General features: G+C 48.7%; 1 protein-coding gene across 1 annotated transcript in view; it reads left to right on the top strand.

The window, feature by feature from the left end:
• Positions 1 to 2235: 2235 nt before the first annotated feature.
• LOC146201839 (uncharacterized) overlaps positions 2236 to 24134 on the top strand; it is a 112439-nt gene continuing 90540 nt past the window's right edge. Inside the window, exon 1 of the mRNA XM_084587796.1 lies at positions 2236 to 2347. The gene's annotated coding sequence lies outside the window, so the exon portion shown is untranslated. The remainder of the gene's footprint in view (positions 2348 to 24134) is intronic.

The following is a 24134-nucleotide window of genomic DNA, read 5'->3' as shown; positions in this document are numbered from 1 at the left end:
AGAGCGCGAATTACAACCATTTGTTTTATCTCCAGCCCGTAGACAACGTCGAAAGGCAGCAGTTCGAGCACTTCAGCAATCGACATGGTAAATTTACGACCACGTGGAAGCAGCGAATTCGTTTCGTGAGACGGAGCAAACTTACACCCCGAACTGGCACGATGCTTCGCATTACGCGCCTGGCGACAGCTGATGCGCTCCAGCCGCTCTTCGCAGCCACGTCACCGGTTTCACCCCCATAACGTTCCCTTGCCCCCAGGACGTTCCTATTTTTCCGTTCTTTTCTCGGCCCAGCCAGAGCACATCGTCGTCGGGCAGCGCACCGTGCGTCAATGAAGACAACAAGCGATGGTCCCCGAAGACGCGGGGCTCGCGCGGTAACAAAGCGATTACCAGGCCGGCAACACGGACAGCGAATGCAATTGACACCGTTCCAGAAATTACTTTGCGTGCCGGACTCCCTGCGGCGGTTGTCCCGCCGAGCCACGCGCGCGCTTTCCCCCTCCGGCTGAGAGCACCGCCGCCGAGCCGCAGCCCTTCCCCGGCGCGGGAAAGCGTGGGAAACGGGACTGGAGCGTACGCGACGCCCTCCCTCCTGATGCCCACATTGTGAGGGGGGAGCAGAGGCTGCGCCGAGCAAATTGGCAACTCTCCTCCTCCCCTCTCGCGGGCGGAGTTGACGCCCCGGGCGCGGGGCTGGGGTCCTCCTCTCCCCGCGTGCCGCCTGCCACACGTCTCCGACTTCCCCATTGTTTCCTCGACTTTGCTTTTCTTTAAAAACCCTCGCACCCACCAATGCTCTCGTTGGCTCCTGCTCTTTTCTTTCTGGGTGCCTCGTTTGGTTTCTTTCCTCTGTCCTCCGGGGTTTTCTTGCTCCCTCGCACTTTGTCTGGGTGTCTCACTGTGGCGTTTCCAGCATCTTGATGAGCCGCCGCTGCCCTCGTGGAGCTAACTGAAACGTTGCTCGTCGTGCATTCAACGACAGCCCTAGACATACACCCCCCCCCCCCCTCCCTAATTTGCGCTTTTGCCTATGCTAGTTTTTTTTTTTTTTTTTTTTTTTTTGTCCATTCGCAATATCAGGGTGGGGAAACTGCTTTGACTTCAGCTTTCTGAACACGCTACTAACATCGGCTTTTACGGCTGTGGGATTCTGCGTGAGACCGTAACGAATTATTTTCGTGGTCGATGGAAGCAACTTTTATCAGTGTTGTTTCTTATAACACCGTACTAGCATGTTCTTTCTGATATTTTGAAGGTAGCTTTAGTGTTTGCTTGGACTTGGGCATCACATCAGATAGCCGTCCGAGGTAGTATACAAAAAAAAAAAAAAAAAAAAAAAAAGGTGATTGTACTAGTGCAAAACAAAAATATGTCAAGCTGCCTGGGCAGAACAGCGTGATCCCGGTGCGACCGTTCATGATGTTAAATATGTTTCTAAGCAACATGGAATAGGCAACGCGTAACTGAACCGCCGTAAGCTTTCCGAGATAAACACCTGCAGGCCGAGTAGTGATCGGATATCCCAGGTATTAGACAACGCAGTTTGACTCTTCGAATACTCTAGACAAAAGAAGGCACAGCAAATACTAGGGAATAGGTCAATACTTCGGCCGATATTTTGTGGTCGTAGTTAAGCGAAGTTAAAGCAGGGCACTTCTTTCCAGGCGTTTATCGAATTAATTTCCTACAAGACAAGAAACAGCTCTAGCATGCCATTTCACTTTCGATTCACTAGTTTCGGATGCTGGAAAATCAAGGGCATCATGATTTCACTATTACTTCGGGTTTTATCATTTTCTTTAAGGCGCAGCTCGCCTCAGTTCAGTAGTGATGAGCTGCAGAAGTCGTTACCCTAACTCCGCTGTTAAAAAAATGTCAACGAAGGCTGAAGGTCCTTCGTCCTCTTATTGAAGCAACCGTAGACGCTGACGCACTTGTTCATTCCAGCATAAGGGCGGTATACCTGCTCTCGCGTACGTGTCTGCCGTGTCCCGTCGCTGGGCGCCCACAAGTTGTTCTTCGTCGGCCGGTATGTCGCCGGGGCTCCACCCTTGGCCAACTCTCACGCGGCCTGAGTCCCCGAAATCATTGCCTCCCTCCCGCGGCCCTCCTTTGTTGTGCGCTCCTCCGGATGGAGAGAGGGCGAGAAGGGGCCGTCCTTTCTCCGCGCTCCCTCTCCTCCGGCTGCGGCGTGATCGCGCACCGCGTGCTCCTCCTGCCCTCAGACTGGCAGGCAGACGCGACGCGCTCGCACGGCCCGGGTGCGCGCTCCGGACAGTTCCCACTCTCACCTCGCCGCCCGCCCGGACCAGAGCTGACTTCGCGCGCAGCTGCATTCGTCAAGGTGAGTTGGCATTGGTCGTCTTCGTCCTACCGGCTGACAAATCTCGCAGTGATTGGAGTCCGTTGTAGCATTTGTCGGGGTGGCGTACAGGGGCCGTGTGTGGGAACACTTTTCGAATGCGCGAAGTTTCTCACGGCGGTTGGTACCCGTCATTATGCTGGCGAAATCACCGCCTCGGATTGTCAGTGGACACGGGGACACGAGCTTGGTGTGAGTTTAACAGTTTCCGATGGCTGCGCGTAAATTTTTTTATGTGTTTGAAAACCAAAAAGCCCGTGCAAAAAAAAAAAAAAAAAAAAAAAAAAAAGAAGAGTCGGCCAGTGACAGGAGAAACAGCAACACATATTGTGATCCACACTGAACCCGCATGTATTCTGGAAAGGTAGCAGCGTCCCGGTGCGTTTGTACACGCAGGGTTATAGACCCATGCCGACGTTCGGACAAGGCAGATGCCGTGACGAAGTCCTAAGACAAAACGACAGCACCGTTGAACTGTGGCGGTTATGTGGCTACTTTAATAAGAAAAGGTAAAAATTGGGGGGGGGGGGGGGGGCGGATGGAGTTATGCAGTGTTATGCCGATGTGGAACATATCAAACGTTTATGAAGAGAACCACCCTCGGACATCGTAATTGTAGTTCTCTGGGGCTGCCTCATGCCATAGCTGCAGTGTTACTTTTCTTTGGCTTAAAGGTGGTTGTGATATACGTGCTATTGACCACGTGTCAGCATTCAATTGTGTAGCCCCCTACACAGTTCCATCGTGTGCTGTCAGGTACAGCTCTGCTGTTGTGTTGTGCGGTAGTGACAGATTTAATACGTGTTTTTTCATAAATACACGACTAAATCTCGAGTCGCAAGCGTACAATCTTGGTGGAAAGTCTTCAGGGCAAAGGCTTTTCGCTTGAGGCACATTATGCAACCACTAGGACCCCATCGAAGGCCAGAGGGCCTCTAAATAATTAAAAAGGGGCTCTCTCGAGGTAAAATAGCTTGCTGATCGACGTGTGCTTTGAATGCTGGCTTGCACGGAGCATTCAAGGGACATTAATTCCACTGCAAAGTGGGTGGGGTAGCCTGAAAACTTTTTACTTTCCTTTTGGGTAACGTTTGCTTCTGAAGTAGTTGCGTGATGGTGCGCAGATTTTTTTAATGTCAGCTTTTAATGCTTTCATATTGAAATTTATATTTATCACCAGATTAAAGAGAGCAGACAGAGGCCGTTATAAACTGCGCACACAAGCGTTTCCTCATACGATAGAGTAGTTTGCTTTTTACTTTACCAACAAGGCCGCTTTTATCTTTGCTAATTCAGAACATCTGCCTCCCCTCATAAATACCACAAACAGGAAACAACCCTTGCAAATCTTGTTTGTAATAAACGCGGGCGTCTCCATACGTGATAACTATTGTTTTGAATTCTTGCTTTTTTCTTTTCCTCCATCTCCTCCAAGACATTCGCGACGTCGCGAAAGGTTTTGCTTGTGCGAAAGAGATGCTTATACATGAAATGCACCCGACACTTATGTTTGGCAGCCTCACGGGCATTCCTTAGGTGCAGTGATGTAGAAATTTAGTCCTCGCATCAAGCTTGTCCTGCGCGATGGCTTTGGGATTGGGGCACTCGATTGCTGAGCTGTGATTCCGGATTCGATACCGGCCGCGTTTCGATTGAGGCGAAGCGCAAGATAATATGTATGGTGCTATGTCAGCGCACCTTAAAAAAAAAAAAAAAAAAAAAAATCCCAGGTGGTTGAAAACTGTACTACAACGCCCCACAAGTCGGCATTCAGTTGGTGGGACTTCTGCGTCCAGGGTTATGAGACAAAAAAAAAAAAAAAAGACACTTTTTTAGCATTACCGAAAAGCCAGGACACATAGTCTACGCATGCATAATTTTGAATTGGCCGTACAAATTACTGATTGACAGTTAGCAGTTTCTTTTTGATGAAAAAAGTTAAGGCCCACGTTCTAATTTTTTCCCGCAAATCTTGAACGTACCCCTTAGGAAGTCAGCCTCGCTGAACGTCTATTCATGCTTTATAGTTCATAAATTTGAACCTCAGCTGTCGCAACTGTTAATTTGTTGCATGCCTTTCAGGTTCACCGTCTGGGGGGGTTCTCCATTTGTTTCGCGACATTGCGATGTGCACTGTGCGAGGCTGTTCACTTGCACGTACAGCGGCAAGATCCGTGCCATCATATTCGGTTAGTTTTGTTTACGGGGTTTAACGTCCCAAGGCGACTCAGGCTATGGGAGACGCCGTAGTGGAGGACTCCGGAAATTTCGACCACCTGGAGTTTCTTAACGTAAACTGACATCGCACAGTTCGGTTTCTCTTTTTGCTTGCTATATTTATTGCGATAGCATTAAAGGTCCCGTTTCTCAGGAAATCTACGAAGGCGTCTTCGCTGCACTTAGTGATCGAAGGGTTGCGCGATGTCACGTGACCGCGTTATAACATGACCAGTTTGGCAGGAGCTGCGAATTCGGGCTTCGCCACTGAGACTGCATATTGAGAGGAAAATCCAGCCTTCTTGGAATCGGGTTAGGACACGCTCGTGCTGGTTGGTCAAAGCTTGGATGTAGTGCTTCATGTGCCGTGGTGGCTTGCAACAGCATGCTAATTAATGTATGTGAGATAATAGAGGCACAAATTAAGGTATTAGTGATTAATTGAGTGGCAAAGTGCTTTAGGCGAACGGAGATCTGACAAAAGGGCACCATCAGTGCTGTCAGGTCATACCCACAAAGGCAGAGCTGAGTCCCCATCATATATATATATATATATATATATATATATATATATATATATATATATATATATATATATATATATATATATATATATATTTAATGATACCGTTTACCTTCGCTTGAGGGTTGTTACATGGAAGGTATATGCAGTACAATGTACAACAGACAAGATTAATATCTCAAAGCGTCAAGTTGGACGTCCTCGATCGACACAAAATATTAACGGCGCGCTAGAATTCATGCACATCTGGTTGTTCGGCAACTTCAACGGGCAAATAATTTCAAGTTTCAATCCCGGCCACGGCGGCCGCTTTTCGATGGGGGTGAAAAGCACGACAGACGACAGCCATGTGCTGCGTGATGTCAGTGCATATTAAAGAACCTCAGATGGTGGAAATTTTCGGAGCCCTTCACTACGGCGTCTCCCATAGCCCGAGTCGCTTTGGGTGTTAAACACCATAAACCGAACGTTTCAATCACATCGGGGAAAAAAGAGTAAAGGAAAACATCAACACGTGTATCATAGGGCTTGACTGATCTTGTGTGGTTTGTTTTCGCGCTATGTTTTCCCGGATACTTTTTTTATTATTATCATTGTTCTTGTTATCAAGTAACTCGAGCCCACATGAATTTAGTATCTCTGTCACCGAGTCTATTCTTCAGTATCTTGACGAAATATATATAATTGGTTCACTGCTCTGTGGACACCTGAACCGCGCCGTAAGGAAAGGGAGGAAGGTGGAAGTGAAAGTGGAAAGAGAGAAAGGGGAGCCATAGTGAGGGCTACGGAGTAATTTCGACCACATGGGGATATTTAACGTGCGCTGAAATCGCACAGCACACGGACGCCTCTTCGTTTCGCCTCCATCGAAACGCAGCCGCCGTGGTCGGGTTCGAACCCGGGAACTCCGGACAGTAGTCGGGCGTCTTACCACTGCGCCACCTCGGCGGAGCTGACGAAATAAAACGAGCCCTCATTCCTTGAATTCGTTCTAGTTCATCTTTTAAAACGTTTTGGTGGGGGTTCCAGACAACAGAGGCGTATTACAAAGATGGGCAGATGAATGTTGTGTAGGCAATTAATTTTACATCTCTAGTTGCATATTCTACGTTCTTCCTCAGAAAGTTAAGTTTTTGAGAAGCTGGTAGGGCACACGTATTAATATGTTCAGCGACAGAGTAACACATCTGAGTGCGCTGCCAGTATCTGTTTCTGGATCACTGTTTCCCTAACAGACCGATCCCCTCACTAGTTTAACCACGCCGCCGCTGCCACAGAGTTCGTAGCACACGTTAAACGACCAACCGGTTGTTGGGGACGCCGATTGTTTTAGCCATGAACGACTTTAGCTTAGTCAAATTGAAGGCCTTTTAGATAAATTTTTAATTGAAACTACACTAATTGCGCGTCGCGGTTTCTCGCCTAATTTCGCTAGTACAAAACAAAAAAGCACTTAACATTTAATTACTTTCTTGCTTTACAAAACACTTCTCGATAGGTCCCAAATAGTTGCACCAATGGGACAGTGATCCGTTCCGCCTAACATAGATTCCTCTAACATAGACAAACAACAATATTGAAAGACAAATTGAGAATAACTAGTGCAGGTATTGATGGTCGAATCCAGGCCTTTCGAAATTACGAGACGAGCACCCTGCACAAAGGCCACGAAGGCTCGTTGGCTTTCCGTATTAGAAGGGGGCCCGTTGAATGCGTTGAGGTCTTTGACTTCGTGGCGTGTCTTGAAGACGCATATACGGATTCTAATTGTAATTAGGATCCATTAACGCCGTCGTTTTCCGCTCCGCCGCGGTGGCGCAGTGGTTAAGGTGCCCGACTACTGTGCCACAGTACCCGGATTTAGATCCCGACCGCCGGCGGCTGCGTTTCGATGCTGGCGAAACGGAGTGGCGTCCGTGTGCTGTGCGATGTCAGAACCCGTGGAGGTCGAAATGTCCGGAGTTCGCCTCCACTATAGCGTCTCTCATGATCTGAGTCGCTTTGGGACGTTAAACCCCACAAACCAAACCAATCATAATTTTAAGAAATAAGTTTACAGACGGTAGAAAAAAAGCAAATAAAAAATTAGGGAGACATGCATGTCGCGGCGACGTTAATGGCTTTTGTTTGCTGGCTCCTCTTGCGGACCCTTTCTGACGTGCATGTACAGTCTTTGTCAAAAGTGTAGAGTCCAGGGTGTCTGCTTCTAAGCCGAATAGTGCCGCTGATTTAGCGTCAGTGGAACACCTTCCCATTGGAAAGGGTAGGACAAAAAAATCTTGTTATCAAGAAATTCGGAACCCTGGAAATGCATTACAAGCCGCACGAAGTGGCTCAGAAGCAGACCCCCTGGGCTTTGCACTTTTGACAAAAACTTTACCTTGCTACTCCGTACATCAGCAACCTTTCAACTTTGTGTCTCTGTTATCTGACACATACTCATTAGCGTACACTCATAAGCTGCCACATTTCGTGAAATACCACCCGAAATAGTTATAAACCTTCGCTTTAACGAACCCACCCCCAACGCGCCAACGTGGCCTATAGGGGCAGCGTGTCGAACTCCGGATAAGGCTGGATTCCGATCTCACCCTCTGACTCCAAAGGAAAAGCCCGAGTTGGCAGCGACTGCGTACTAATAAGCCATGTCATGTGGTCTCGTGACGTCGCACAACCCGACGAGCAGTCAGTGCATGGCCTGATACGTCGACGTAGGATTTTCGGAAGAGCGGGGCCTTTAACGCTACTGAACTAAAATCACCCTATTGGAGTAAATTCTAACGATTCGGGAGGTGTAAAGGAAGCACGCCATAACCTCGTGGGACGCCATCACTTGTCTCCCGGAGGGCGATTCGCACCAACCATGCCGCAGTTTCTTTAAAATATTGCACTTTATACGAGCAGGACAATGCACTTGTCGCCTAAATTTTACCTAATTTCACGAGGCACCGCATTAATAATAATTGGTTCACAGGAAGGGAAAGGCACACTTGCCATATCTGTCACACTTGCGCTGTGGACACCTGAACCGCGCAGTAAAGGAAGGGAGGAAGGTGGGAGTGAAAGTGTAAATAGAGAAAGGAGAGTCGTAGTGGAGAGATACGGAGTAATTTCGACCACCTGGGGATCTTTAACGTGCGCTGACATCACACAATACACGGACGCCACTTCATTTCGCCTCCATCGAAACGCAACCGCCGCGGTCGGTATCGAACCCGTGTAGTCCGGCACAGTAGTCGAGCGTCTTACCACTGCATCAGCCCGGCGGGGGCACCGCAATGCGCCGAATCGAATACTGTTCACGATGTCTTTGTTAGAGTTGTTTTTCTTAGCAGTTCGTTACCATATACGACTCGGATTTTGGATAGTTTTGTTTTTAATCCATAGTGTCCACATTAACCAGCATAACAGTATGTTTTGTTGCAGCGTTACTACAGCAGTCTTTTCCGATTAACACACCCAGTGCTTCCCTTTGATGGTACTTTGACCGATGAAAAATTAAGGCTAGTTAGTTGGTTCAATAGCATCATCGGCTATGAAGGACGTCGTAGTGGAGGGCTCCGACAATATCTGCAACCTGGGGTTCTTTAACGTGCACTGACACCGCAGAGCACACGGTCGTCTTGCGTTTCACTTCCACTGAAACGCGGCAACCATGGGCGGGATTGAACCTACGCTCTCGAGTTGAGCAGTCGAGCGCCTAAACCCCTGAGCTACTGCGACGAGGTACAAAATTAACATTCCTACCCAGGCGTTAATTCAGCAAAACTCAATTTACAGCTCGCACGTTACCAGGCGGTCACTTTACTCGAACGTTCACACGGAGTAGTCCTCGAAGAAGCCGGGATAAGTTGATCGCACACAATTTCAAACTAAGCACGCACTGGCCGCCCATCGAGAAGCTGCACATGTGCGAAGACGGGCCGAGGGATTCTGACCTTCGCGGCACACTGCCATCGCCCAAGCGGTGTACTGCCGAGACTGTACTGTTTAAAAATGTCGATTCAAGAGAAGCTGACGCCCATACGCTGTTATGAGCTGAGATCCTCCTTACAGCAGTCAAAACCTCGCATGTTCCACCTCGCACCGATCATTGACATGAGCGCAGTATCATTCTGTGCAGTGCCTAATCCTTGCGGAATTAATTCCTTGCACGTGCTTCACGCGTCTTAAGCACATTTTCTTCTACAGCGCAACTATTTGTGATGCTGCATTAGTCCGCTCTTTTGTTTTCACTTCAGTATGTCGACTTGCCACTGTGCAATGTGAATTTCCATTTCTTTGCAGTTTCTTTTTTTTTTCTTCGGTTCGGTGTTGGTTGAGGAGACGGCGTCACTTATCCGGTACCAGCAACTACATCTCTGCCTCATTATGAATGCAGCGCCAAAAGACGAAAAAAAAAAAAATACGGGGAACCGCGACTCTGAAATTTGGAACGCATCATTTATCGTTTCTCCTTTTTAATTTTCAAATTGTTTCGGTTTTTTTTTTTCTTTATTACACGCTTCGGTGCGCAATCCTCTGTCGCCTTGGTAAAATAAGGATAAATAACTTAAATGGGAGGTTATCAAGGACCTGTAGCGCAGCTTGAGGAGGATTTTGCGCACGGGGCTAAAGAGGAGAGCGCGGGCAGCTCTGAGCGGGCAGGCGCCTGAGCGGGCCACACATGCACGCAGCTGGTCCGACGCGTCAGCCCGACGCTGCAGCCATTGTCAAGATCAGTGGCCATATTCAGCAGGCGGGCAGGTCATTGCCGTGTTTACCGTGGCCACTTTTTGTTTCTTCTTTCTCCCTTTCTCCCCTTCTCGTTCTTTTCTATTTATTTTTTTTTTTTAACGGCTACCACGCTTTTTACGGGACTACCCAAAAGGGAAGTCGCTTTGTTTTTCGTGCGATTTAGTTTCCGTGCTCTTTAAGTGGGCCGATGAGTGCACTCAAAGTTAGCGCAAGGATTTATCGGTCGCTATCGGGTAATTGCGATCATCGTTAGCAGGCGCCTGTGAGTAATTTCTATTGCTTCGTTCGTTTTGACTTTACAGCTCGCGTATTAATTAAAGAAGCCGTTGCAAGAGGATTTCATTTTAGTACTTTTTTTTTTTTGCTTTCGTGCAGAGATCACGCGCATAAGATGGTGCATGCATGCGTTATGATGGCGCGCTTTTTTTTTTTTTTTTCGGAAGGTTGGCGTAAATTAGTACCAAGCTGAATAACCTAGTTACTTCAGTCTGAACCGGTAAGGCCCGTCACACAAAGGTTCTTCTCACAAAAATGCGGGAAGACAAAGTCGAATCATGCTAAATTAAAATTTAGTAAGAAGCATTAAGTTACGGAGGTAAAGCGCAACTTACGGAAGACCAAAAAAAAAAAAAAAAAGAAACAGCAAATGCCGTGGAAAGTAAAGTAACTAGTCACGCGCCTATTTTACTTGGGAATAACTGATACTGCGCTCAATGCAGCAAACAGTACCGTCGTAACCGCGATTTCCGCAATCTCTAGAGAGGCAAAAAAAAAAAAAAAACAACACAAAAACATTTAACTCTGGGTAAACCGATTACGGCGTCTGAAAGCACTGTTCGGCATGGATTGAAAAGATTTTTCTTGGCAGTTTAGCATCAAGAGACTGGCACAAGAGTTTAACAAAGTGTTAAACGTCTTCAATTGGTTTGATTTGCTTGGGGGGGGGGGGGGGGAGATAAGGCGCAGTATCTGTCTCACTCCTCGGTTGACACTTACATTTACAATTATGGCATACAAGTGGAGATGCATAGGTCGTCGGTTCGAACTCCTTTCGAAAACTTGCCTAGCAGATGGATGCCAAATGGGGAGCGAAATGATTACGTCACCCTGAACCCTACACAAAGAACTTTGGAGTCACACTTTCGATACGAAATCACGTTACAGTTTATCACACAAGCGTTAGACGATTTTACTAGGCAGTGAACCTCCGGATTGTTGCTTTCGCGCTAACGAGAAATGTGGAAAGACGTTCGCGACAGCAAACAACTGTGTTCGCTGCCCAACGAGGTGTTTGTCCTGTCGGATGCGGTATGCTCGATGAGAGGTATATAGTACCTGCGATTCTGCGCACACCTGCGCATGACACGCAGCCTGCGCTCGCTGTAACGCATGGCGAAGAATTCTGGTAGCCGTAATGGCACGACGAGAGCCTCACGCTGATTGCCTGTTTTCTCTCGTATGCATGTACAGCAGTGTGCAGACCTCTAACGCCATTGGTGAAAGATTATGGTGTATCTTTATGTACTGCTAAATGTTTATGTCCGAGAGCGACAGTGTGGAACATGGTGCGTACCGTTATAGTGGACGGCTGCAGCTTAAGTTGGGCCACCTGAAATATTTTACCGTGCTCCAAAATCTCAGCACACTGCTTCTCTGCATTTCGACGAGGTCGAACTGCGGCTGCCGCGGGCGGGATCCAATCTGGAACTTAATGATGGTCCCTCCAAGGGCGTAATTTTTACGGAATCAGCCGTAAGTGCAGTAGATTGCGCGGTAAAAAAGCTGGCTTTAGGCTTATTCACAACATCGATACTGAGATAAATTTAAGCCTTCGAAGGATATAATCTGCAGCCTAAATCTTTGAAACAACTTCTCCGACCCTCGACCAAGTGGCGAAAAGCTCCATGTCCGCAGAACCCCGTGCACGAGAAACTGGCTCCCGCAAGTGTAGTTGCAGGCGTTCGGGCGACACGGAATGATTTCGCTCGTCTCTAGTTTTGTTTGGTTTTGTAACGTCCTGCGCTCCAATCGGATTCCTCCGCGTGCTTTTTTTTCTTCGTTGAAGCTGTTTCCAATGGCGTCGATGCGTAGTGCAGTAGCACGCAGCGCGCCGCACCAGTTGCAAACATAGCAGGGCGGCTCCGCACCGTCTAGCGCGAGCACCCTTGGCCCCCATCGCTTTTCTTTGTCGCGGAGAGACTTTGACGCATCGCGCGGTGCACCCCCGTAACGAGCCCGGCACCTCGCTCCGCCTTCGTTGACACAAGCGTGCGGTATGTCTCCTGTCGCCGCGGAGCGTGGTCGCTTTTGTTTTTAGAAAAGAAGAGAACACGACAGCTGGACCGTTGATGGCTGAGCGACGAGTCGGCTGCGCTTCGTCGAGGGTTGCTCTCCGAGTCTTTTTAAGTTGAGCAGCCGACTTGGGATTGTATAGTGGGATCTGCCGCTGAGGGGAATCGGGGAAAAGCGTGCACTCGGGTTGCTCGCTACACGCGGGTGGTGACGTTAACGAAGAGAAAAAGGAAAGAAGGGGCGGAGGGAGATGGGTTCTGCCGATTATTAAAGCAGGAATACGCGGCATGCCGCCACCGTTCTGCGTGTGCAGGGATGTATGCGCGACGAGTGAGAGCCCGCCAAAGGCGTGAGGGGCTCGCGGGAAGTTTTCCAGACGCTAGCAGTTCTTTATGCGCGCACTTCTTTTTATTTCTTGCTAGAGAGCGCGAAAGGAAAAAAAGAAAACGGAACTATTTCAGTGAGAACGGCAAGGAACGGTCGGGACGGGTGGGAGAATCGTCTCTCCATCGCACGCGCGTCGAGGAGCGGCGACGGACGATCCCAGTGAATCGCTTTCCGTTTTCTGGCCCACTGGACAGAGCTGCCCATCGATTCAGAGCGCGAAAGCGGCGACTCGTGTGTGCCGCTCTGGAGTGGTGCATATCGCGTTTCGCAGTAAATATACGCGCGTTCTCACAGAACCCGCGGATATCCTTGGAGAGCGCTCAACGTCTGCTGCGCTGATGCGTGCGGCCCTCTTTTCGCCACCTGTCTGTCTGCGTCTGTGATATACGATGCAGACGCGCTTTTGGGCTGCGGTGCTTTGAACTTGAACGGCCTCTAACCAGCTACGACCGGTTGTCTGGCTTTCAGCGAGTAAATGTCCGGTCGAACCACACGGCCCAACTTCAAAATTATGATAAAAACAATGGCAGGATGCAAGGGATGGCAGTGAGGTGAAAAGTTTTAGCCTGTATTATTTTTAATGTAAGTCAGTTTCAGCTGCCTATTAGTGCGATTCGCAGCAACAGAAGCAGACGTATTCTTTTCGACGTGTACTTATTTTTATCAGCATCGCTTAAACTTGTGCACAGGCCCACTCTGCGATTTCTTCGTAATGGATACAGTTATTCAAGGCCTGCTTGCTTGAAGGTACGCGAAGAAACTGTTGACCATTTAAGTTTCCTAATATTGCAGCGCCTGCCACCAATAAATCTTGATAACGGGGAAAAAAAACTAAAGCTTCTGTGCAAGCCTGTTACCGAACCCCACTGTTGCGAAAGAATCAGAGACATCCGATGTACCGGCGAAACACGTTTTCGCACTTTAACTTTATTTCCTGCTTCGCGGCGACCTTAAAGGCGAACCACGCGGAGCCTGGGGAGTAATCTTAAATTTGTTTTTGTTTTTTCGTTTCTCGTATTCGTAGTCGTTTCTGCGTATTTACTCTTTAAACCCCTTCCGCTCCGACGACGTGCTAAAGGAATCTTCGGGCATTTCCGCAGACTTGTTCGTCAATAAGAAATGGAGTAAGGATGCAGCCTGCTGTGTACCGCCATCTTGTGCGATTTAAATTTGCAACGTATACGGAGCCATAAACTGCCTGCGCTCACAGTTACCGCTGGCTGATTCATCCTGCGCGTTCTACAAAATTTCTAATACAACTGCTGGATAACGAAAGCTGAGAAATGAGCGCAATTATAATGGCGCCAAATGTATTTAAATGTTTTATTTGCACATTGAGAATGGTTGGTCGGGAAGGAGCTGAGGGGGGCTTTTTGTATTATGCAGTATCCTGTGCAGAACCGCGCCATCCGCACGAAACTGGAAAGTTGTGTATTACAGTGTTTCCTCCAGCAGTTATGCGCAGCGGTGGTACTTCGAAAAGTTATGGAGCTGATGTGTTTCTTGTTGAATTCTGCTGGCGACCATATAGTCATCATGTGGAATATGGAATTTTTTACAAAACGCGCAGAAAAAAAAAAAAAAAAAGAAAACGAACCATGACCAGTAATCTGGCGAAGATCAGTCGTCTGGCTGAGACACTGGCTAATGCACTGATTCTCCCTACTTGCTGCTCACTTTGGTCAGCCGAAAAAAAAAATCCACCTGGCAATTCAGGCAGTATTTACTATAACGCATAGTTTCAGATTTGAACTTCCAAAGATGACGCTGCAAAATGGTCAGCGATATATAGTGTCGGAATGGGGAATGTCGGTAACTGTTCAATGTGTCGAAAGACGTTTACAAAACCACCGCAGTGTTTCACAAACAACATTTCCCGACTTGTTTATGGAAGAGCAATAAATGTGTTAGCGGGCAGAGGTGCGGAAGGAGGACTGAAACGTCACTTACTGCAAAAGCTAACCATATCCAGTAAACAAAAATTTAAAAAAAAATAATAAAAATGGCATTTGAACAGGCGCTTTGTTACATCAACTGGCTGTGGAATGACCCTAGTTTTGGTTTTTGTCATCATTTACCTTGTTTATTCCTCCTACTCGGTTCGGGAACCTTGGCGCCTTCAACTCCCACTGAGGCGGTTCACGCTGTTGATGTTGAAAACGTCCGACCACCAGAAGAACGCACGAACATGAGCCGCCACTTTAGGCGTTGTCCAAAAGCACGAGTGTCCCAAGGTTCGTGTGATGGAATTCGGAAGAGAGGAGTGATGGGGCGAAATAATACGACGTCAGCAACGGCCAGAAGCCCACGCTCTGCAGATGCACCGAACCTTCCCAGAGTCTTAATAAACATTTTGGTTTCAACTCGGCATTCAGATGCGCTGTAGCCGACAAGATTAGGACCATAGTTTTATATTAAAGGTAGTAATGACATAATACTGAAAGCTACTTTAATTTGACATTCTCACTAACAGGGAATTTCAAAAGTCATTCTGATTTTGGCGCCAGTGACGATGGCGCTTACTTCTAGCAGCAATGAATTGATTCGCTTGAACGGGAATTAGTTTGTTTATAGTCTCATAGTTATTTTTCTATTTTTCGTTGCCATATTTTGTAAATGCGTTTCTCCTTACTTTTTTTTTTCAACGAACATTTTTGTTAAATCTCGCCCGTCTTTACTTTTTCCTGTCGCATATAGCATGTCGTCTGTCAGCCACCGCAGCGATTCGCCCGCCGTACGCAGTTGTAGATTGGCTAGAGAGGAAGAGCGAGCGAGGAGAAAAAAAAAGTAGAAAAGAGTTGTGGAGATGAAATAGCTCGCAGCAGGAGATGAGCGAAAACTGCTTATCAACTTTCGACGCAGACCGGCCGTGCGCAAGCATACGGGCAACGTGTCATCAGGCGGGAGCGAAGGGAGGTGCGGCGAGTAAACGTTTTCGGAAGGGGGATCCATCCAGGAGACGGTCTGAAGTCCGGAGACAACACCATCGGCGGATCGCGGACGCGCGCGCGCGCGCATTTTCCGCTTCAGTCGATAACGAGCAGTCGTTAGGCTCGGGTCGATCCCTCCCCGCCCAGCGGCTGTCCCCGCGCGCTGGCCCTTCCGCGGCGCTCCAACTGGGGCTGACCAACGCCGCCGTCGGCTACGTAAACAACGGCCGCCAAACAACCCGCGCGCCCGAGACGGCTCCCGATAATTGCACCTTCCCATCCCCGACTGCTCTTCGACCGGGAACAAAAGGGCCAAGAAGCGCGGGAGCAGCAGCGGCGGCGAGCACGTGCGGCCGCACGCGCGCGAACGGCGCCCTTCCGGCATACAACAGGACACAGTCGTTTCGTTTAGCTGCGCTCACGGTATACGACACTGAATCTGGCGGCACCCGAAGATCTCAAAAGGGAGTCAGTCTTCTCCTCGTTGGCCGTACTAGCGAGTTAGAAAGCTTACTGCAAAAACTTGGAGTTGTTTTTAGGCAGACTTATCGTTCTCATACGCGCCGGGGGCTCTTAATTGAACATGAGCTTGGCAAATGCGAATCCCTTTTCGCGTGACGGTTCGAGTGAAAGTGCATTTCTCAGTCCTATTTCTACTTAAGTATCTTGTGAGATGACTAAAGCAGGACGTCGCGGCAAGACGCTGCTCAGTACGCACTGGGGGTTGATATACGCTGATTGATAGTCCATCTACTTGATCGCGTGGCCAGTCTTTCCCCGCACGGTACAAGCTCGGTGAATAAGTTTGTGCCAAGCAAGTGCCAATGGCTTTAAGGCATACAGGTCTCAAAGTTTAAGGTCAGCGGCAAATATATCTGAAGTTTCGTCCGTTTGACGATGCCGGTTCCAGCCACAGGACAAAACCCAACGCAAAGGAAGTCGCTAGGGGGCAACAGGCGCACTCGTAGAAAGGCCGCAGTTCATCAACTGTAAAAAGCAATTTGTGCACTCTCTCCTCTCAGCTATACTCTGGAAGTTGGGGCGTGACGTCAGAGGAGCTATATTTTAGACAGGGGCGACCAGCATGGTGTGGTTTGGTTATCCTTCGAAGTCTGCACGGCGCAGATTGTTCAGTGCTTTCTGCAGTTCGAAGTAAGGGCAATGTCTCTCAACAATTTCGAGACGCAGGGGAATGAAGCTGGCGCGCCAACAATCGTAAAGTTCCCGCGAAGACGCCCCGCGGACGGAAAAAAAAAAAAAAAAGAAAGAGATAGGCTTCGACTGTAGGTTGTGGCACAGGTTTCACGTAACAACGACTACTGGTTTCGTACACATGTGTTCGTTCTCTTGTTCGCGTCTGCGTACGATGGCGTTGCTGAAACGTAGTGGGTGGCATTTGTGGAGCGCAACCGATACAAAAGGAACTCCGATGGCGAAAGACACGGAGCAGCTCGCTGCCGAAATGAGACGGCAAGTTGGGCGGCAGCTGGGCTCGGCAAAAAACATGGCAACATGGCTTGTATAAAGAAACAGCTTGTGTCAGTTCCGCTCACACGGTATCGGCGACCACCAGCACTGCCTCTCGTTCTCCGTGAGAAACCCACGAGCCGCCACGCATGAGGGGTGCAGAACGAACGGCCACGTGAACGAAACGGACGACAGGCGAGCACTAGCGAATACGAGATCAAAAGGAGACAGATAATATTTGGCATATATGAAATGACCAGAAAAAAAGTAGCAAAAAAGAAGTCTGATATTGGTCTTGTTTTTATTCTAGCCTGACATGACCCTTAATGCTCTTTTGTATGACCAGAGCTTGCACCCCGCCCCTCCCCCTCCACAGGTTTACGCTTCTTTTAAATTCTTGTGTACGCATGATTTTCACTCGGGCTAATAACGAGACACTGAGGCATCGGTGCGCATGCCAGCTAATCGTATCTCCATGCGTGTCCACGGTGACAACACCATTTACGAACGGCGTTTCGGTACGAATATACTTGCTACACTGGTCGTGTCCCTTCTAAACAAGGTTCTGTCGGCGCGGTGGCGCAGCCATCTGCCCAGTGCTCTTCCACGCTACCAGATACGTGCACAGCGCGCAGCCACCGGCTTGAAACGAAATAAGCGTGGCCACGGCGGGGCGGCGCAGGAGTGCTTCGATGGCGGTCACGTCCGCCCGAAGGAGCGTGTCGGTGACACAGTGAATGCGGCAGCAACAGCGCGCATGTGACATATGCCGAGAAAGACCGACCACGCGGACAGTGAAGAAGACACCGCGTCCTCCTGGGTTCCGCAGGTCCGCCAGCCCGCTCCGGGGCTCGCGGTGCGTCGTTACCGGGGCACAAGGACGCGTGCTCCTGAATCGTTAATTCCGCTGCCCGCGACCGTTGACAGGCTGCAGCGTCGGTGTGTAGCAAGACCAACGGGCGTGTCCCCCGGAGGCATCGCGAACCGTCGATATGACATGATATGCTGGGCTGCGAGGCCTGCACATCAGGGAAATGGGAGAAGTCCGGTGGGTGAAGCTGCGGTGAGCATCCTTTTCTTTCCATTTTGAAGCAGGTATACTAAAATGAGCTTTGTCTGGAGACTGGAGTTCATCATAGAGACACAATGATATACAATTTCTTCTATTTCTTTTTCACAGAATTCACCCACACATGATGAAAAAAGAAAGAAAGAAACTGCTTGTCTGATCACTAACAACACCTACACGTGCGAACATTCTGACTTGCTTGACATTCCCATACCATTGCCAGCTTTGGCAGATGAAGGGTTGAGATCAAGTTCTGCGAGCATTTGCAGACAGAGTAGTGAAATTCAATGAGGCCAGAGGAGAGGACAGCATCGACTAACTGCTCAAGATTATTGTTTTTTATTCTTGTGTTCGCATGCCTGTAGGTGCTTGTCATACATAAGCCACGTGATAGCATGATGAGAAAACAGCGCGTCGAGACAGACACGATATTTTCGAATATAAGGCTGATAGTGAAATGTACACCATTTTTAAGTCTTCCAATCTGCACCAACTATCCTAAATGCGCCCTGTTGAGACGTATTTCGACGTTTTGTTTGACGAATTCCCCGTTTTCTGAAGTCTGTGTCGCAACTGCCTAAGCTCCGATGACAGAAAAAGAAAAAAAAAAAAAAAAACACAGATGCCGACCAAGTTCAGTAAGCCTCTGGGCCAGAAAGCGCGCTGCCTTCCATAACAGCTACGCCGCAGGGGACGTGGGGAGGGGAGTGGCTCTCGGGCCCCGAGGAGCCACCTCGGCTGCGACGCTGTAGTCGAAGCGGCCAGCAGCGGGGCGGATAACTCGCAGGGTTCCTTAACGGCGGCGTAATCGGGGCCGACGAAGAAGCGTCACGCTGAGGCGTGGCGGTCACGCCAGATTGGGGCGCGCACGACGTTGGCCCTGACTGCGAAAGCGTACGACCCCTGGCGCCCATTAGTGCGCTCCGTCAGCCAAGGTTGCCAGGACGACGCAAGCCCACTGCCCACTTCGGATGTCCGCAGTCTGCAATGCAAAACGGGTTGGAGCCTCGCAAGAGAGTAGTAGGCGTCGAAGCTACAAGAGGCGGAGAGGCGAGCGAACTATTCGCACTTTGCAAGCGAATGAATTTCGCTGGCAAACGCTGCGTGATCTAGCTGTCCTAAGTTCCCGGGACACCCGTGCCAAAGAAGTCTCTCGTTGGGTAATAAAGAGGGAGAGAGACGAGCGTGCCGAAGAAACATGGTTTCCGGTGGTTTCTTCCAAGCCCATAACAATGCTATAGGCTCGTAGGTATAGGGTTGCAATAAGCCAAATGCTCTGTTCTTTTGTGATTATCCGTAAGTGAACGGAAACTCGCATAATACAGCGCATTTATGACGTCTGTGCGATACTTTGAAGAAACAGCGTGGGGGCTGGAGGCGTGAACGGGAGTACATAAATACTCGTCACCGTTGGCGCCTTCGGTCATATATCGCCCAACTCAGCGGCGAACCTGTGCGGTTCGAATGAATCCAGGACAAATAGGGATGACAGCACATGAAGAAAGACGATGTTAAGTTTAAAGTTAACTGCCGCTCTTAGTCAGCTTGTGCGGGAAGGAAGTCGAAGAGTGGGCTTGCGAGGAAACTGAGAGAAACTTTTCTTTTTTTTTTTTTTTTTGGTAAGCATTCCTTGGCATGTGTTAGAACGGAGGGAGGGGATGTCGGATGCAGCCCAGTTCCAGGAAGCATACCACAGAGTCTACATGACAGCTTTCTAATTGTCTCTTATCGCATTCAGATGCAGAATTCCAACGTAGGAGGCCACCTCCCATGCAGAGTTGCCAGAATTGCACCAAACCGGCTACGTTATGACCCTGTGTGGCGATAAAAATTATTTTTGACGCCCTGGATACTTTTTGGCTACTTTGAACGATTTTTTTGGTGCAGTTACTGACCGCTTTTTACTAATTAGAGATGCAATAGCAGACAAATAAAGACCACCCATCATTTCCGAGCTTTGCTTTCGTGGCAGGCGATGCGCGCGCGTCTTCCCCTCCAGCGGGCATGTATAGCGCATCGATGGAATCTTGCGCTCGTCTAGAGAGCCTATACCAAGGAGGTTATATAGAACTTCTGGAGTGGAGGCGGTGCGTGAAAAGTGAAGCTGGCGTCCGCCATCTTGCAAGGGGCAAGAAGGAGATATCGCCAAGGGGCGCTTCCATATATAACATCCCATTTGCGGCTCTACGCTACTTTGCACTTGTCTGGATATCTTCACGCTCTTTTGGATCGCATGGGATACAACTTCAGCTAAAAAGTTCTGAAAAAAAAAAATGTGTATATTAATGAGCAGCATTATTGGATCCTAGGGCACAGAGCATTTATACAATGTGTATAAATGTGCTGTGTTTATTATGCCGAGTATGAGAGCCTCAAGTGTTATGTCGTTGAATAGCTTATGTCGAGTATAATTGCACTACACGTATTGTAAGTCGTAATTGCTATCAATAATAAAATAACATAAATAAATTAGTTCTTTGTATTAAGTTCAACTTTCCGCTACAGCATCAAGTCGTATATCGTTAAATAGCTTGTATCGAGAACGAAATATTGCACTATACGATTTGCTGGTATTAGCTAATGAGCTTTAATTAGGTGATTTCATTAACAATTCAACCTTAGGCTAAAACATCAAGTCATATATCGTTTAAAAGGTCTCTACGAGTAGAATTCAAAATCAAATGGTAAACCACGCAAAATGATGTAAAGCCGAACTAACGCGGGTCTCACTAGGTTAAAATAAATGCGTGATAGAAGCGAAACTGTCTCAATGTTTACAGATTCACAGCACCTAAGGAGTGCTAAAAGGGCTCCCGATATTTTTTTTTTTTTTTTTTTTGACCGCTTGAAAGAAACCAACATCTGGCGTTGGCACGTGCGACCCCTCGATTAGCTATTGGCAGAAACAACTGAAAGAAGACACTCGTTTTTTCCTGCACTTCATAATTTCTGTAGCATCATCATAACACTTTTGCAGCTTGAAACATTTTAATTAAAAGGCTGTCATTTTTCCTCACAGTGCTGCCCAAAATAGATTGAAAGATGTCGCACTAGTTATAGAAGTCGCAGCGTTAATATAGTTTTCAATTGCTAATAATATCATTAAAGTAACAGACTTAGTTGATTCGGCGTTGGTAAAGGAGGCAACGAATGCGGCTCATTTGGACAGAAATTTTTATACTGTCAGCGAAGCATACGTGCCGCGTGCAGATTTGAGGGCATCTTCTCATGCCGAAACAGTGTTCGTCAACTGTGTGCTCTAATTTTGAAACTCAGTTTACGGATGTGTATGTGCGCTGCAGCGCAAGAGTGTTTTTTGGACCAAGAAGCTGCAAAAAATCTGGAGAACATTATGATAGCTCTGCCCCGGTTACATCCACTCTTATCACAATGCAAGGCGTATGAAACAAGAAATTGGCAGTCTATAAAATGGATTTTGACGACAACGTGATTTCATTAGGATTTTCTTAAATTCGCATGCGCGCAAGTGCTCGCGAAACGCGCGCGATGCGCTTTCACTGGCCGGCGCCGCGTGCTTTTTGCCCCTTGCAACATGGCCGCTGCTGGCTCGGCCGGCTTCACCCGCTCGCATTGGCGTCCATGGGGGACCGCCACTCCAGAAGTTCTATATAACCTCCTTGGCCTATACATACGCCCGCGGCACCATTACGCGGCGCACCATCTGGAGAGCACCGTGTATCTAAAGTACTTCCTCCGCGAGGGTCACGCATGCTAAGCCTCGTAAGAACGCTAAGCGGCTACCAAGGGTAGTGGTAACCACCCTAAAATTTTATCAGGCCGCACAAAAATATGCTGAGAGCTTCGTTCGAACCCTGGTTGGGAGAAGATTTCATATCCTCCCGCAGCCTTCATTTGACCATCGCGGATTATGTGAAGCTTTCCCAATTACCTTTTATTGTTCCTTTATGCGTATAAAGAGCCATTTTTACAAAGGTAACATGACTGCCCGAAAGCGGGGCACTTGATGAAACAATTTGAGTTCCTGGCGCGCGACGACATCGTGCAAAGATGCTTGCGTTGAGTGCAAAGGCAACTCCTGGACAAAGGCAACTTTAATATTTTCTCATCGCCTGATGTTTTGACTCCTTTCTCTGAGCCCGAGTTGTCTAATCTGAACTTGACAAAAGCAGAAGTGCGTGGCAAAATGAAAGTAGACATACTTGTGACATTTGTATGACTCAAATCCGATCTATATGGGTCCAAGAAAAGGCAGCGTTAACCTTCTAGCGGAGCTGTTGACCAGATTATGGTAAAATTACTATGGCAAGAACACTGTAAGTATGTGGATGCGCATTGCACGCTTGGCGATGTATCTTTATTTTTGCGATGCCTCCGTGGCGAAGATCAAGCAAAGAGGCCAAACTTTGGCGCTCTTTATGCTCTGGTATTCGGTTACAAATTTGGCGCTAAGGTCACACGACGTAGCTACGTTTGGCTACATTTAGCTTCACTTGAGACACCTTTTAGTATCTGCCAAAGTCAACCCCTCCACCACCCCAAGGAAGTGTACGCGCACAGAAAAGGTAGCTGGGCACATCCGTAAGGCTGGGAACACCCGCAGGACATGAGCCCCTTTGTTTCGTTAGTTTAATCATTCACGGGCCAAAGCCGTCATGCTTGGCTCGCCAGCAGCCAAGTCATTCTAATGCTGACAAGCGGCACCACATCCCGTGTTACAACACAGCGAGCACTAGGCCGAGCGAGGCGACAAACGCGTGTTGCGCATTCAGCTCCATCAGCGCCCCACGTGGCCCGGTCGGACGGGTCCCTCTTCACCGCGAAGACGGGCCACGGGCGCCTCTGTCGCGGGGCGAGAACGCCCTCCTGTCCTTCCGGCGTTGACGCACGGCTTGTTCCGGTCCGCAGTAGAGTTCCGGGCGGAATGCGACACCGACACCGGAAACGGTCGCCAGATGCGAGCGCACCCACGGCTGGCTTGACGCTCGCGGCTCTCGCGAGGACTGGCACGCCGGGCCCACTCGGCGGCTCGCGGCCTCCGAGCGCGCCGACGGGCCCGGGCTGTTTGCTCTCGACGCCGGCGTGACCCCGGGGCACCGACGCCGGCGTGGGACGGCGCACTTCGAAAGAGCGTGCATTTCGGAGCGAACGCGCGTACCCTACGTTCGGCAGAATGAGGCGGACTTCGTTTTGCGTTCCTTTGCTGGCCACGCGTTTCCGTTCTCACTACGAGTACTTAAGCACGTTACATTGACTGCATCTAGCGCCTTGTGCGAAACGGTTCCGCTCTGTTTATTTGTCGGAGGGGTTTGAAGGCCAGATTGGCGAGAGGGGAGCACGTATTTCGAAGGGAAGGGGGGCCATGAAAAATCCGTGGAGGAACCACTCGTTAAATCTTAGGCGCCGAAAGCAGCAAGGTGGTAAATATTTGGACTGGTTGGTGAATCAGGTTTTGAAGGAAGTGCAGCGCAGCAAAAAGGATTGAAGAGAGCCACAGGAGCTCTGCACCAGTACTTATCGTGTGGATTCGTTTTCTGAGTAGGGAAGTAAAGAAGTGTCTGGGTTCCCTCGCTATAACGACCGATAAGCGAATGCACTCTGTTGTGGTGTCCCAGCCAAGCTTGCTTGTTTTTTTAGACGACCTACCGCACGTAATTGTCTTTGCAATCCGAACCCGTCTCTGATTTTTTTTTTTTTTCTTCAAAGAACACGATGTCCACCACTGGAGGAAGACGGGCCGAAGATGCAAGAACGTTATGCTGGGCGGCAAACCCGAGTTATTACAGTGAAGCACTACATCGTTAACAAAAACGGAACAAACAACAACTCTATAGCTATAGGCGGCGTAATCACTCAGGTGACGAGCTGCAATGCATGACTGAGGGCGTTAACAAGCAAAGCAGAGCGATAGGATTCTGAAAATAATGTGAATCAATCTGATGTATTCGTTGAACAGCCTCGGAAGAGCCCGGCGGTTCATTATATAAGCGGCGAAGTACTGGAAGCTGTCTTATGGCAGGTAGCCACCGTGTACTTGGAATCTCTCTAGCGAAATAGTAATAAGCCTGCGGTGGAGTGCATTCGACAGGAACTTCAAGGTCATGAATAGCAGCTCACCAGTGCCAATCAACAAGAAACTATATGCAGTACTCATCTATGGAGCAGAAA

Source organism: Amblyomma maculatum, chromosome 1, assembly GCF_055883805.1.
Source record: "Amblyomma maculatum isolate TAMU_Amacu chromosome 1, ASM5588380v1, whole genome shotgun sequence".
Classification (NCBI taxonomy): domain Eukaryota; kingdom Metazoa; phylum Arthropoda; class Arachnida; order Ixodida; family Ixodidae; genus Amblyomma; species Amblyomma maculatum.
This window is presented reverse-complemented; position numbering and strand designations above follow the sequence as displayed.